This window comes from Microplitis mediator, chromosome 11, assembly GCF_029852145.1.
Source record: "Microplitis mediator isolate UGA2020A chromosome 11, iyMicMedi2.1, whole genome shotgun sequence".
NCBI lineage: Eukaryota > Metazoa > Arthropoda > Insecta > Hymenoptera > Braconidae > Microplitis > Microplitis mediator.
Window position 1 is genome coordinate 17,351,732 of NC_079979.1, and position 15,580 is coordinate 17,367,311.

General features: G+C 30.8%; 1 protein-coding gene across 1 annotated transcript in view; it reads right to left on the reverse strand.

Annotated features, from left to right (window-relative positions):
• LOC130677673 (mushroom body large-type Kenyon cell-specific protein 1) overlaps window positions 1-1,482 on the reverse strand; it is a 62,842-nt gene extending 61,360 nt beyond the window's left edge. Inside the window, exon 1 of the mRNA XM_057484504.1 lies at window positions 1,049-1,482. The gene's annotated coding sequence lies outside the window, so the exon portion shown is untranslated. The remainder of the gene's footprint in view (window positions 1-1,048) is intronic.
• Between the last annotated feature and the right edge of the window lie 14,098 nt (window positions 1,483-15,580).

Genomic DNA, 15,580 nt, shown 5'->3' on the forward strand with positions numbered 1-15,580 from the left:
TCGAGAGCAGGGCCACGGTCACTCCAAAATAACCACGTTCTCTCTTTCTTCAGCATCACTTTTTTGTGTTTGTTTCATGTCGGTACTTGATACTTTTAAAAAAAAAACATTTATCGACATTGCAGCAACACGATAAAGAGCGATATTAATTTGTTTAAAATAAGTTTTATCCGAAAAAAAAAATTTTAAGCTGTAGTTGATTTTCGTCGAAAAATTATGGTTATGTAACAATAAAATCCAATGAATTAGAACGCATATGCATATTACGGAGCTACTGGCAACGATTAGTTGCTTCAAGTACTCATGAAACAAAGCAACTTCTGTGTTCTCTAAGTTTAAGCGTTTCATGACCTATCTCTACGCAGTAATGTATTACGCATTTACCCATCCCGAGGTATAGTTTTCATCTAAGTGTATGAACGTGCACTGTATTTTTTAAACATCTAGCAATGAAAAAAATTGTACGAGATTGACAGTATTGACAAGAAATGAGATTTAGATTTAGACGATGTTTATAAAACACATTTTTAAAAGTGTCTATTTATTTCTTATGAACTTTAAATAAGATATATATATATATATATATATACATGTATATATATAATATATAATATATATATATATATATTACTTTGTACTTGCATTTGCGGACTTTAGAAATAAAACAACCCTCCCTATTTGCACTCGAGCGAATCAGACCATGCAAGCGCATGAAAAACGACGGCGAATAAACATCGGCAAAGAAAATGAAGTATGGAGATGCTTTCAAACTGATTTCTCTACTTTTTGATTTTTTTTGCTTTTTATCCAGCTTTTTTTATTCCTGTATAAATGTTCCACCCTTCGATGATTATTCATTACGTGCACTTCGGAAAAAAAAAAAAAATTCTCGAATCAATAGCTACCTCTTTACTTAATGACTAATCATGAGACAGAAGAGGATAAACAGAGAAACAGAGCTGCTATGTTTGCGTTCTATAATTTTTTTATTTTTATATAAAAAAATAATAGGTAATTTAAATAATTATATTTGAAAGTAAACACTTACCAATTTATTAAATTAATACTTTTGGTAAAAAATATTTTTCGCAAAATATTATTATCCACTTTTTTATGCCATGTGTCAGCCAGATAAACACTGATACGTTTTGGGCACTTCATGCACTCTGTTTACACTGACACCGAAACTGATTATCCAATAAAAATTCGTGTGTTTATTTTAAATTAAAAATTAACTTTATTACTTTTAAAATAAATTAAGTATCCACTATAGTCACACAAAAATTAACTGTTTAGAAATAACGTAAACTATATTTGAAATTAGATATATATTTCTTTAATTGAATATCGTTTTTATTTAAACAGCTTTAAATTATATTATAATTCGCAAGTGTTATTTTTTAACTGGGTTTATTCGTTTCGCTTATAATGTACACATGTAGGTATATACTGACCGTCTGCACGTTCTGTGCATCAAGATAACGCTCGCCGATTCACTAACCTACCTCACACACATCGAACCACGAACAAACGCGAGTGTATAGGGAAATGCAAAGCGGACTTGTCGGTGAAGAACTTGGTGTTTCTCCCCTCCCATCTTCTTCTGTGTTGTCGTGTGAGTTTCGAGTCCATGAGCATGAAAACTACATAAGATATTGCCATCTATACAAGCGAATTCTACTATAGAAGAAAATTTTTTATGGATTGTAATTATTGGCTGGTTATTATCATCGACGACATTTAAAGATATATTTGTTTTTAATAATAATATTGTTGATAATAATACGAGTACAAATTTCAATTTTCAATGCAAGATAAGTAAAATTTTAAAGAAATTTATTTATTTTTTTCAGAACGTATGTGCGTAAAAAGTTGTTTGAATAATAAAAGTGTGCACTTACAATAATACGTTTTACTTTAATTTCACGAATAGATTAGAAATTTATTTGAAATTTTCAGAGGGAAAAAAAACTGTTGACCTTAACTGGATTTTCAAAATTATAATTTTCAACAATTGAAAAAATTTTTAAGTAATTTTTTATTTCCCGCTAAGAAAATTGAAAATTTTCAAAAAAAGGGAAGTTGGTTTCGGTCCGATTTTCGAAAATCGAGTTTTCATCAGATGTCGACATTTTTAAATCCTAGAAAACTATTCTGACTACTCCTGGATGGACGTCCGTGTGTATGTGTGTGTGTGAGTGTGAACTTTTTTTGTCCGACGATATCTTTGGAACGAATCAACCGATTTGGACGTACTTGGTGGCAATCGAAAGGGCTCAGCAAAACTTAGAATTGATTAGATTTTGGGGTAGATCTGTCATGTAGTTTACGAGTTATACGTAGAATCAAAATTAAAAATTTTTTTTGTTTTTGGTTTTTTGCGTATAACTTATAAAACACTCGCCCGATTCGTCTCAAAATGTAATCAGTTTTAAGTCTTGTTAAGCCTTTTCGATTGCCACCAAGAACGTTCAAATCGGTTCATTCCATCCAAAGATATCGTCGGACAAAAATTATAATTTTTCAGTGAAGATATGTTTTACCGGCCTAACAAATTTTTGAGCTCAAAAATTTACAAGTAATAATGTTTCCGAGCTCCCTGAGCTCGAAAATAGCGGGAAGTTTTGGGGCTGGCCCGCAGAGTCAGGCGATTTTTAGATTTTTTTTTAATAAAAAATTCATGAGCTAAATTTGTCTCAAAATATAATGGGTTTAAGTGCTCAGAAAATTTACGATCGAATCGAAATAATGAAATCCGCGTTTCCTTTTTGAAAATTTATGACGAACGAAATGTTTGAAAAAAACAATTAATGTATAAAAGAGTAAGATATGGTAAGTTTTTTTCTAACAGGAGTTAAAAAGCTACGGAATCTAAATAACGGATTGTGTTGTCACAGTGTAAACAATATAGTAAATTGAGTAACTCACCCAGACAGGGTCACTATATATATCCTATCTATGGAACTTGGAAAAATCATGAAACCTCATTCACAAGCTAAGTTTTGAGGCAGCTTATAAACTTTTTTTTAAAGAAATTTATCTTCCAAAACGTGATTTTGAATATTTTTGATGAGCTAGGTCAAGTTGAATCATTGATGAACTACCACAAGTATCGACAGCAATCAGTTTTACATATATAGTTACACACATAAAGACGCTGCAAGTGTTTGCGAAAATCTCGTCTTTGTATCAGACTATTATTTCTATATATTAGGCTGATCAACTAAATTCCGCTGAAGATTAAAAATAGTCCGCTGACTAATGCAATCTGCAGATTTTGAGACTTAAAGAATTGAAATAAGTATCCAGATGTCAAAGAGATTATTTTATCAATCTCATATTCGAATTCGCAACAAGTGTAGATTCTCAGTCTGTTGTCGAAATTATTAAAAACATTTTTTTTTGTTAACATAATCACACATACTATCATTTTTCACATTACTTTCCAGTAACAAACTGTGAAAATTTTTTTTGCAAAAGAAAATATGTCTTTAAAAAATTTCCATAAAACATAGCTTTTGATTTGATACTATTTGAATACGTGATTTTATGCAAGTTTCAGTAAGACTCTCCACAAGTTTTTTCACACGTTTCGAGTATTACTCATGTATTTTGTGTACAACACCAATAGCGATGACAGTCATCTGATTGAACAGGAATTAATCCGATATGAATAAACCAATTCAGTAGATAGAACTTAGTGTACTGTACCGAGGCATCAAAAAATGTTATTTCAGGTGATTGAGAAGTTCGTTGCTCAAGCTATTTGTCCGAATTCGCATTTTATTCTGTACTTGATATCTTTCTTCAAGTTTTGAAGCTCAGATCATTTAAAGTAAGCCAGTTTGAAATTCAAGCTGCTGAATAAAATATTAGAGACTATCAGTTTACTGACTCATTTAATTTTTAGCCGGCTTATATTGAAGTTTGTAATCCGTGACTGCTACACTGCCGAACCTGAGCTAAGATAATACTGAATCTATAGATATTTATTGGGTTTAAATAAAATGTTTTTGTATTTACAGCAGAAAACTATTGTTAAATCTAATTAGTTAATGGACACTAATTTTTTTTTTGGGTGTGTGTAAACTTTTGAATTCATTATTAATTGATTTCAATGACTCTTGGGCAATCGAAAGAGATTATCAGCCGTCAACTTTATTGTGAATTTGGGACTGAATGATCAAAACTCTAAAATTATTGAAGAAACAAACAAATTTTTGCTTTTCTAAACTTGAATTAGTGAAAATAGGGACTATTGAATAATTACTACTGAACCTTTACCACAAAATAGTGATTTTTATTAATTCGTTTTTAGAGGGTAGATTTTTTGAAATTTCTCAAGAATGACTCGATTAATCAATTCCAAAATTTAACCAGTTCTAGAACTATATAAAATGCGTCGATCGCTACATCACGGAAAAAAATGAACTATATAAATTGAGAATGACAAGTAATATAATGATAAAGTGATCAGTAACTACCATCATTCTAAATAGTAATTTTTTCATTTATGATTAAAACGTGAATAATTACAGAATAAGTATGAAAATTTATTGTCTATGCAAGAAAAATTACTATTTGAACTTTAAAAATCGTAACTGATACTTAGAAAATAGACGACACGTATTATAAAATTTACTATTTGAATGTTAAAATTCTCCATATTGACAACCGGGTTCCGGGTTATAATTTCAAATAGTAATTTTTAAAGTTTTTTTTTTCCGTGAAGAACCACCAACATCGGTTAATTTGTTCAAGAAATATCGTCAAATAATTCCGAAAATAACAATTTATCTTATTTTCTATACACTGTAAAAAAAGCGGTGTTAAAAATGGACTCGTTTTAACTCCGCCCGATGTAAAAATGAAATTACACTGGTGTTAAAAATACCGGTGTAAAAGCGGGGTAACAGGTGTAAAAGCGGAGTAATGCCGGTGTAAAAGCGGGGTAAATTGCGTCCACTTGAAGTATTAACTTTAAAGATTATAAAACACAAAAAATGTCAGTTCTTTATGAAAATTAATAAAAAATATCATTTAATTTAACACTGGCCTAGAATATTTACACCGGTGGCGGCGTTATTTTCACACCGCTTTCGGGGGTAAATTTAACACCGATAATTTTAACACCTACACCGCTTGGATCTACCCCGGTGATTTTTTACAGTGTAGATATCTAAATATTCTAAAAATTGAATCTTCGTCTCCAAAGTTACAATCTTCAAAAAATTTGTCCAAATTACCAACCATGTGTTAAATTATTCGACATAGAACTAAGCTCGACACAAGCATAATTTGTTAAATTCAAAAATTTGAGTGGACTGTCCAGGACATATGATTTTTGGTAAATTCGACACAAAATATTGAACTGTTTGCTGACAATAAAACAGTAAATTTTTAATCAGATTTTCTAAAAAAGATAACTCTGCGGACTCTTTTCAGTATGTCTACATACTTGCTAGTATATTTGTGCGACAGAGAGATCTCACTGAACTCATGGCGAATGTTTTTTAGTGCAATATGTACTAAAGTCGCCGTGTAACGATCGTACAGGTCTTTATCGATTGCCTTTACCCAGGGCATACACTTTTTATGTAGCTGAGCTGCGCGATGTATTCTATACTTATTGTATGTCTCTTAAGCTTATCGTTTTTATACAATACTTTTTACGTTGACGCTCGATCTGGCAGGTGGTACGTTATGTCCGTAATTGCGTATCTACCCTCGCTGGCAGCCATTTATCTATTTAACCGATCGCAGATGCACAATGATGACTTCGACTGCCACACGACTGACCGTTTACGTTGTTATTTGCAAAATTACTAATTTCATTGGAATATCTCGAAATTAAATATAATTTTGCTTATTGATGATAAGCTCGCGATTATTTTAATTTTTTTTTTAAATTTCACTTTTTCATTTATCATAAATGGAACATTTAATATAAAACTATATCATTAGCTCTGAGGAAAAAACGATATTTCCGAAAATACTTTAAAGTTTTAATGTCATAAATTTTATTTTATTAAATATTCGTCAATGATCATAGAATGTTCTTATTATTCGTTTCTGTTATTTGTTAACATTACGGTCAAATGGTATTATTCGACGAAACAATTAATAATGTGGCTGTTTTGTGAATGGCAGAATAATGAAAAATGTGTATGCGAATTATAACAGATACTTAGTAAATAAAATTTTTCGAATAAAAATAAAAAAGAAGGAGAGTACTTTTGTTTGATTGTAAGTTGGAGGCAGTAATGATGGCGTTTACAGACACAAGATAACCAAAATACAGGTTTCCGCGGATAGCGATGGGGAAAATATGGTAGGGGTATACCGGTAGAGATGCTAATATCGGCCTTGTGCCACATACCCGCTCTCGGTGCATGTCCGTGTACAAACATGATACATGTAGTGAGAAAGAGGTATATAATATAGTGTTTGCATTAAATGTTTATACATATACACTCGTATGCAATTGTACAATCATTACGCTAGAGTTCAAAATAACTTAGTGATAAAAATGAAAAAAATAAGGGAAAGAAAAAATGACTCGCATACAACATAATTACATTAGATTTACAACTTTTCTACAACATAATTAATAAAAATTTCTAATATATTTAGGACAAAAGGTCGATTGCCAATTGCAATCGTATTGGGAACACAAGAAAGAAGGTTATGTTAGCGAGTGCCTGTGGCTTGGGCTATCGCGAAAATGCGTGAAAAACTGGCTGTCCTAGAAAACTTAAGAGAAGCAGACAGTGGCATAAGTGTCCGGAAACACGTGATGTCCATGTGCACAACTTTGTCTGCATATGTATTTTTTTTTACTTTTGATGAGTAGACAATAAGAGGATTAATCTGCTTAAGATTTAATTATAATTATTTTCAGAGTTCTTTAATATGTATGTTCACAATAATGCGTCAATGTTCACTTATCATTTTCAGAAGTAGTTTTTTCTAATAATAATAATAATAATAACGGTATTTAAAAGGAGCTATAGACAAACGTGATATTCTAATCTAGAATAAATTTTTTCTCATTATCATAAATTTGAAATAGTGAAAATAGTGAATTGAATAATTACGAGTGAAAAATATATGAGTAATTCAAACAGTGGTATACTTTTCACTAGCAATAAGTGAATATATTCACGGCAAAATATTGATTTTCACTCAATCGTTTTTAGAAAGCACACAGAATTACACAGTAAAAAATTTATCGTATTTGTGTAAAAAAAATTGTATTGAAAATTTTATGTTAAATATTGAACATTTCTATGTGTTAATTTAACACATTGCTTTTGTATCATTTGATTACTTCATTTTTAACAGAAAAAAACGTTAATTGAAACAAAAGTAACATTTTTACTTAGTGTTACTATTTAAGCACTTTTAAAATGTGACTTTAACACAAAACGCGTGTTAACTCAGGGCTCGGTGTTGTGAAAAAAAATTTTTCCTATACTTCTGTGTGAGCTTCTTTGAGCTCGAAAACAGCGGGAAGTTTTGAAGTTTTTCCGGAGGGTCAACCATTTTTGAGGTTTTTTTTTTCATTACAAACCATTTTGAAGACTTGTTTTAAAGCTAAAAAGTGAACAAAATTTCTGAAAACTAAAAGGACATGTCATTTAATTCATGCGCCTTTTAAGCTTTCAGAATTTTTTTTCCAATTTCTAGCTTTAAGAGCTAGACTAAGTGTATCAAACATTTGATAATAAAAAAAAGTCATACGCCCTTTTGGCTGTAGGAAACTCTCTAAAGCTAAATGGGGAATAAAAATATGTTCTTTTGAAATAAGAAAGAACATAAAAATTAATGTAAAATGTTGTTCTAACACTCAGATTTGTGTTAATTTTTACAAAATTTTTTTTACTCTGTAATGAATAAATGTAAGTTCAAATATCGTTCAGTTTTGAGATTTACAACTAATAGTGGGTTTGTAAATAATTTTGAATTAGTAAAAATACGCAATTAAATGCGTTGATTTGATAATGCAAACATTGATTACAACTTTAGTGGTCAGATGTTAGTAATTTATTACTGTTGCAGAATCTTGTTTTATATATTTTTATCTTCGAACAAATGATTTTTTTTCCATTAATATTACAAGAACCACATTTTTTACGTGACGTATTGCTAAACTTACACGGCGTTAAAAACGGATAGCCTTTCAAATATTAGTAATAGCAACCTTTCATAATCTAATTAACTCTAGAACTGATAAAATCTATCCATTGTCGCAAGGTTTATTTAAATTAGATGATTCATTTGACAAATATTTCACTGTAAAACCTTTGCGATGTTAATGCGGGCCAGATGATTTTGTATTTATTCCATTCGAAGTTAATTTTACGACATTAAAAAATGGTTTAAAAAGTTTTGACTGATGATAAATAGTTGACTCAAAATAACCTAGACCCAATTTTGGGTTTTACTCTACCGTGGTCCCAATTCTTGATTTATATCCCTCGAACTGTTCCTAATTAACTCATCCTATTTTGCGAGGTACAGATAATGTTTAAAGTTCATAAAAATCCAAACAATATTCAAATACTTAAATTCAAAATCTTATTCTAACTTTAGATAAGGGATAAAACACTTGGGTGAAATGCTTGGGTTAAGATGGGGGGATCGACCCTCATTTCGAGATGGGCGCCTTCTATATAAAGTTACGTGAAATTTTTCTATTGTAATTTTATTTAAAAAAAAATACTATGGTCAAAAATAGACTGACTCAAATTTATCAGTCAATTTTTGGCCTTTTCCAAAAAAATTCTACGACGGACGTGATGTTGGTTAAATATTTGAGTCCGGGTTGTCAAAGGCAAGAGAATTATTCGGTTTTTTCGGAGGAGACCATCAAGCCTTCTTTTTTTAGACTTTTAAGACTTCTCTCTTATTTATAAAAAAGGATTTCAAACTATAGATATATACTTCATAGTTGAAAAAATAATTTTTCATCTCGAATAATTATTAATCATGGAACTAAATAGTAGTTTGTAAACTTAGGGAGTATCAAATTTACGCAGAAGTAATTTTTTCTAGAACTATCGACAATTTTTATTGATCCCTAGGATCTTTTTGACTGATATCTAAAACTTATGAAAGTAATGTATAACCATCGTCGATAATCCTTTTTGTTCAATCAAAGTGGTCAGATGTAAACGATGTATATAACGTATATACTCGATTATTATGGATGCCTCAGGATCACGAGGCCGCGCTAAGTAATAATCTGTGAGCGTTCTAATACGACTTGGAACCGGGCGGCCTCCAAGTTGAAATAACTCGACGCTGGTTACTCTTCCCCTCTGTCTCTTTTGCCACTCGATCTGAGTACGTCGATCGGCTATACAAGAAGGCAAGAGGAAGGGGGCTGGGAGCATCGTGTGGAAACCACCAATGAACCTCATGCCAAACCGCCACGACAAAGAAAACCAGCTGCGCGTTGGCAAAACTATCGCTGCTGGCCGTTCTCTACAACTTTGTGTCTCTCTAACGCTCTCCCATCAAGACGAGACAACAAGGACGATGGGTGAATGTTGCTAAGGCATTTGGCATCAATTTTATGTTTAAATTAAATCTTAGTAGGAGGTAATTACCAATTTATTTCATAGAAATGTTATTATATTATTCATGATGTATATATTTCCATGAAATTCAAGATTACTCGAATTTGAACACTGTTATACAGTCACATAAAAATTGCAGTATACGTAATTCATTACATGGCCAGCTTATAATTTTGAAGTTTGAAATTAAGTGACCGTCAAAAATATAGATCGCAATGAAAAGTTGCACTTTTCTTACGAAAAATACGTTGAGAATGACTACTTAGTTCATTGTAATTTGGTAAACTTTAGATCCCTGTTCTCTCCCGAGTCAAAAAACAAATTCGGATTCAAGTCTCAAAGTTTTCAATGAAGTTTTTGAAGATCATTTTAGAATTTTAAGATTGACAACAGTATAGAAAGTTATCCTAGTTTTGTCCTCAAAGTAGTAGTTACGACCAATTTTACCACTTTGAGAACTAAACTGGAATAACATTATCTGGATTAGAGCCTCAAAATATTCAAAACATACAGGAATAATTTTATCAACATTTGAACCTCAAAAGTCTCATTCGTCGTAATCTCTCCCCTCCCTTTTCTATCTAAAATTTTTAAAAGTCCCAAATATGACTTTTCATTCGTTGAGAATTTTGAGGTCTTACTTATAATTTAAAATCGATAAATTATTCGTATTTAGACCTCGTAGTTCTCATTGAAGATTTTGAGTACTAAAGTAGAGTTACTTTCTGGGCGGCAAATAAAACATTAAAGGAATTGAGGTTTTTGAGGACTAAACTAGGATTTGTGTTTTGACTCAGGCTTTCATACTTTCCAAAAGTGAATCAGCAAAATTCACTAGCAAATATTAAATATTCACTAATTTTCACTAATTCAGTTTTAGAAAGTACGTTTTCGCTTGAAATTATTTTTTTTTTATCTGAATAGGAGCTGAATCTTATTTAGAAAAACGTTAAAAAGTCTCGAAGGTCATGTTCTTGTTCATAAAATAGAATGTTTTTCTAATCCCGAAAAAGTAAACTTATTTTATTTTCAATTTGTTAAAATATCGCGAAAGTTAATTTAAAGTTACAAGTATTAAAAAAGCCTTTTATTTTTGTCATAAATGTGTTATTCTTTAAAGGCGCCCATTTTATATGTACATTATATTTTTATTCATTTGTTTCGAAGTGAAACGAGAAGTGTCCTGTCTTGTGTATAAAAGCATCGACTTCTGGATGTTATGTATACATGCCAATATGTTAACACAAAAGCTGACAATCGATTATTCGCAATAAAAACCTATATACACTAAGTACACAATATTTTCCGGCGCTCCTTCATTTTCATTTTATTTTAATTTTTTTTTTATAGAAGAATGGTGACTTTCAAGTATACTACAACTATTAGAATTAACTGTTTAATATATATATAAATATATATTATACACATTGACTTTTTAATCTTTATTTTCAATCATAAAAATGACACTTAACTTTATATATATATCGATTTAAAAATACCAAGAACAATAGTGCATTTTTTGCTATTAAAAATATTTATAAATTATATGAATGATTATTATTAATGCAGCATATTTTTTTTAATTGTCGAGTATCATCAACAATAATGACAGCCATTTATTCAAATGTAAATGTATAGTATTACAATAATATTTTAGGTAATTTTAATTGTTCAGGCGTAAGTTTTTAAGAAGAGTTTTTGCGTTAGAATTTTGTTATTGGCAATAACAGTGCAGACAATGACAATAAAGAGACTACATATAGCCATGTAGAATGTATGAGTGACAAAGTGAAAGTGCAATTTTGTGAGAAAATAAGAAGGGGCTCAAGAGAATCATAATATGCATCGTTGCTTGGCGTCTTGGCTCAAAGGTCTCTGACCTTGTCCCAAATACTACGACTGACTGGTTTTTGTTCGTTTTCTGCATATACCCTCTCTTATTTTCCTTACACTTTACTTATTAACTCTGCACAGTCGTTAATGGCCACTACATTCGGGAATAGGACCGTGAGAACATTCAGCTAATATGAGAATAGCAATTCATTGTTTTATATTTTATATTTATTATGACGTTTATGTCAATAATACCATAGGTTTTTATATAATTATTTTATTTAAAAACTGCATCGAAAATGGACTGATAAGTTGATAGGAAAAAAAAAAAAAATTGCTCTAATCTCATAAAACTATTTGCTGGAGTTGATGACTCGAGCCAAAAATAATTCCGGATTTTGGCATCAAGGATTTTGGACTTATTTAGGTCTCATTCGGCAGTTTTTGTCGGATAAGTCTCAATTAAGCTTCAACAGCTTAACTAATTGGTTATGTCTCATTTTGCCCTCAACGCCCGAGTCGAAACTTAAATAGTAGATTGAACGTACAAGACGAAAAAAACGTAAATTCAACCTTTGAAGACGTAAATAGTCGTAAAACGTATTTTAGACGTAGTTGACGTACAAAAACGTCAATAAGACTTGCGTAATCGTAAATCGTAGATACAATCTTTCAAGACTGGCAATAAAACAATTAAACTATATCAGAAACATTTTTTTCTACAAGCTTCTAGGTAGTGGTTCCATGCGTTTTGAGCACCTGACAAAATATCCCCGACAAAATATCTCTGGACAAAATATCCCCAGTTTTGTGTCAGTTTTTTTTGGCTATTTCACTATTTTTGCTTTCTTTTCATGGGGATATTTTGTCCGGAGATATTTTGTCGGAGATATTTTGTCAGGTGCTCAAAACGCCTGATACCCTAGGTAGTCTGTAAGACCCAAAAAAGCTCGAGAAACTGGGCATCAGTAGAATTATCTCCTGCAAGGCCCAAAATATTTTTCTACAGCTTCTAAGAATTTTCATTTCTTGTTTTCTAGCTGCTAGACATGTCTTTTCTCAATGAAATGTTTCCTACGTTGTTTGATTGTTTTATTGCAAGTTTTTGTACGTCAACTACGTCTAATATACGTTTTACGACTATTTACGTCTTCAAAGGTTGAATTTACGTTTTCAACGTCTTGTACGTTCAATCTACGATTTAAATTTTCACTCGGTATCATTATGAGGACAAAATCCCTTCAAAATTGGGACAGAAATAATTTAAACTTTAATTATTATTGAAGGCAACATCATCATTTTAAACTGGGACTTAGAAAAAATTGTGTTTTATTTATAAATGAGAATGAACTGTTAAAATTTTCAACTTAGTAAACTTTTGCTTTTCTCCGAAAAGGTTGGCCACATGTTTAGGAACATTATACTCATACTTTTTTTTTTAAATAGAGTTTTAGACATGAAACTATTCAACCTAAAAGAAAATTCTGAAAGTAAATCCCTTGGTATAAATATAATAGAAAATCAATCGTCTCTGATCACTAAGGATGTTCACATCGTATATTTCTATGTCTATATACATTCAAGAACTGGGATAAAATACAAAATTCGTCTCAAGATTAACTCATTAATTAGTTACAAGAATTAAAGCTCCATAAGATGTAACTTATATTCTCGAGCACTATAAATCTGCTTATACGTGTTTGTTATATACGATTTTAAAAACTTTTATGATAAACTCGAGTAAGTCATGAAATTTTTATTCGAGTTTTTCATCCACCGCCCGAAAATATATAAAAAGTTGAATATTCTATGAACACGAGTTCGTAGACAATGTACTCGTATTGGGTATTATATCTCTGACATCAATGTAATTTTAAACAAATATAGAAACAGCGAAAAGTTCACACTTCAATCGATCATTTCATTTTTTAATCCCTACTTTTATTGTACGTCGGTCTCATTTTCAATTCTACTGTCTCAATATTCTAAGAAAAAAATATTTCTTGAATACAATAGTAATTCCACTTTTCTAAACGCACTTATGAGCTTCACAAATCATCAGTAGTGTCCCTAGATTTTTTTAAAACCTCAATGAGCAAATTAGTTAATAATTTGTTATCGAAGATTTTATTCGAGTCTTAAATATTTTTCTGCTGATATGAATATTTTCAATGGCATTGAAATTTATTCGTCAAGTCTGTATAACAGCTTGTGAAATAAGTAAATGAGCTCAAGTATCTAGTAAAATAAAAATAGGGAAGGTGTGCAGAGAAAAATATACAGAATCGAAGAGTTAACGTGCTGCACTCCCTACAATTGCATGTCCCATCGCAGTGAATAATAGATTAATGATCGCCTGGGAGATAACAAACTCGAGACTGCATGCGCGTAATTAGTTATAGAAAATACAAAAAATGGCTGCAACATATAGATCATGGCGCAGATTTTTTCGAAGTAATCACCTTATAATAAATAAAACTAAATACTAATAGATTTAACAGAAAGCATGCTTGAGCAGCTCTAATTTGTAGAGATTAGTTAATTCAATCAATCTTCATTTTTGCATCAACAACAAAAAGTCGGAATTACTTTACTTAACCCTTTCAAGTTTACTGATAGTGTCAATTATTAATTAAAATAAATTATTTCAGGTGTAAAAAAACCCGACAATATTTTTTTGCAATGTGGCACCACGAAAGACCGATTTGGACTGATGAGGCTTTCGGGAATATGGCAATAAGCCTAACAATGTTTAATTTTTAATTTTGAGGCGTTTGTAAAGTACGCTTGACGAGTTCGTGGTCTGCGTGTGCAAAAGAAGTTTTGCTTCCGATATTTCTATTAGAAAAATGACTATTTTTAAAAAAAATTTTTTTAAGCTTGTTCTCTAAAACTGAACTAGTGAAAATTAGTGAATATTCACTAATTCGGAGTTATAGCACCCCGAGTCGAAATATTAGACGTAAATTGAACGTTTTGAACGTAGATTGGAGTATCATAAATTGAAAATATATTTATCATAAAACTAAAACTCATTTATACTTCCAATAAGAAAACATAAGCGGATACCAAAAAATTTTTTTCATCGATTTTGTACTCCTGGATTATAATCACGTCAATTCCCTAAAATTTTGTCGTCCGCTTTTCTGGCTCTTAAATAAAGAATTCGTATTTTGAAAAAAATTTTTTTTCAGTTTCATACTTCTATCTTTAACACTATATATGTATATCTGTTAATATATTATGATATCTCAAGGTGATGAAAATTGTGATTACAAATATTGAAATAAATTAATTAATGTTATCATTAAACTAAAATCATAAGTCATGAAATTATCAATTTTTTATGAACCAAAATACAAAAAAATCGTTCAAATTACGTTCAAAACGTTAAGAACGTTCAACTTACGTCTAATATTTCGACTCTCGGGACACTGAGAGAACAATTTATTTGAGCCAAATAAGATTTGTTTCAGGCAAATAAATCTCATATTTGAATGGGCCCAATTAGTATTCATTTGAGACACAGACATAGTTCATTTGAATGAAATAATGATTTGTTAACTGTAAACAAATATATATTTGAATGAAATAAATGATTTTGTTCAGTCAAATAAATTGTTCTCTCAGTGCCGTCGTAGCGCACTTACCCCAAAAAGTGGTACGACTATAACTCTGAACTAGTGACCCTAGTGAATTTCGCTAATTTGCTTTTAAAGAATGTGGCTTTTCGTAGGTTACATACTTTAAATTTATAAAGGAAAATAATAATTTCTATAAAATGAGTGATATTGGAATAATGGACAAAGATATATCGGCGACAGCCATCATGTGAAGTTAAGATTGTGGGACATAATATATTACGGTTGCGCCGAAAAAACAGGTCCATAACAACAGACATTCTAAACAGGTGGGGCCTTAACTAAGCATGGCCGAAGAGTTAGCCGACCAATCAAATCGCATTTATTCTTCCAATCCTCGTAACCACATCCTTTAGGCTTCTCATTTGCTTAGCAGCTCATCACAGACGAAAAATTAGACATTTTTTAAAAATTAATGTTTCAAGTTTTATCTTTGGCTGTTTTTGACCTTGAAATTCATCAAAAATGTCAAAAAAATTAATTTTTATTTCAATTTTACTCCAAAACTTCAAAATAAAGAAA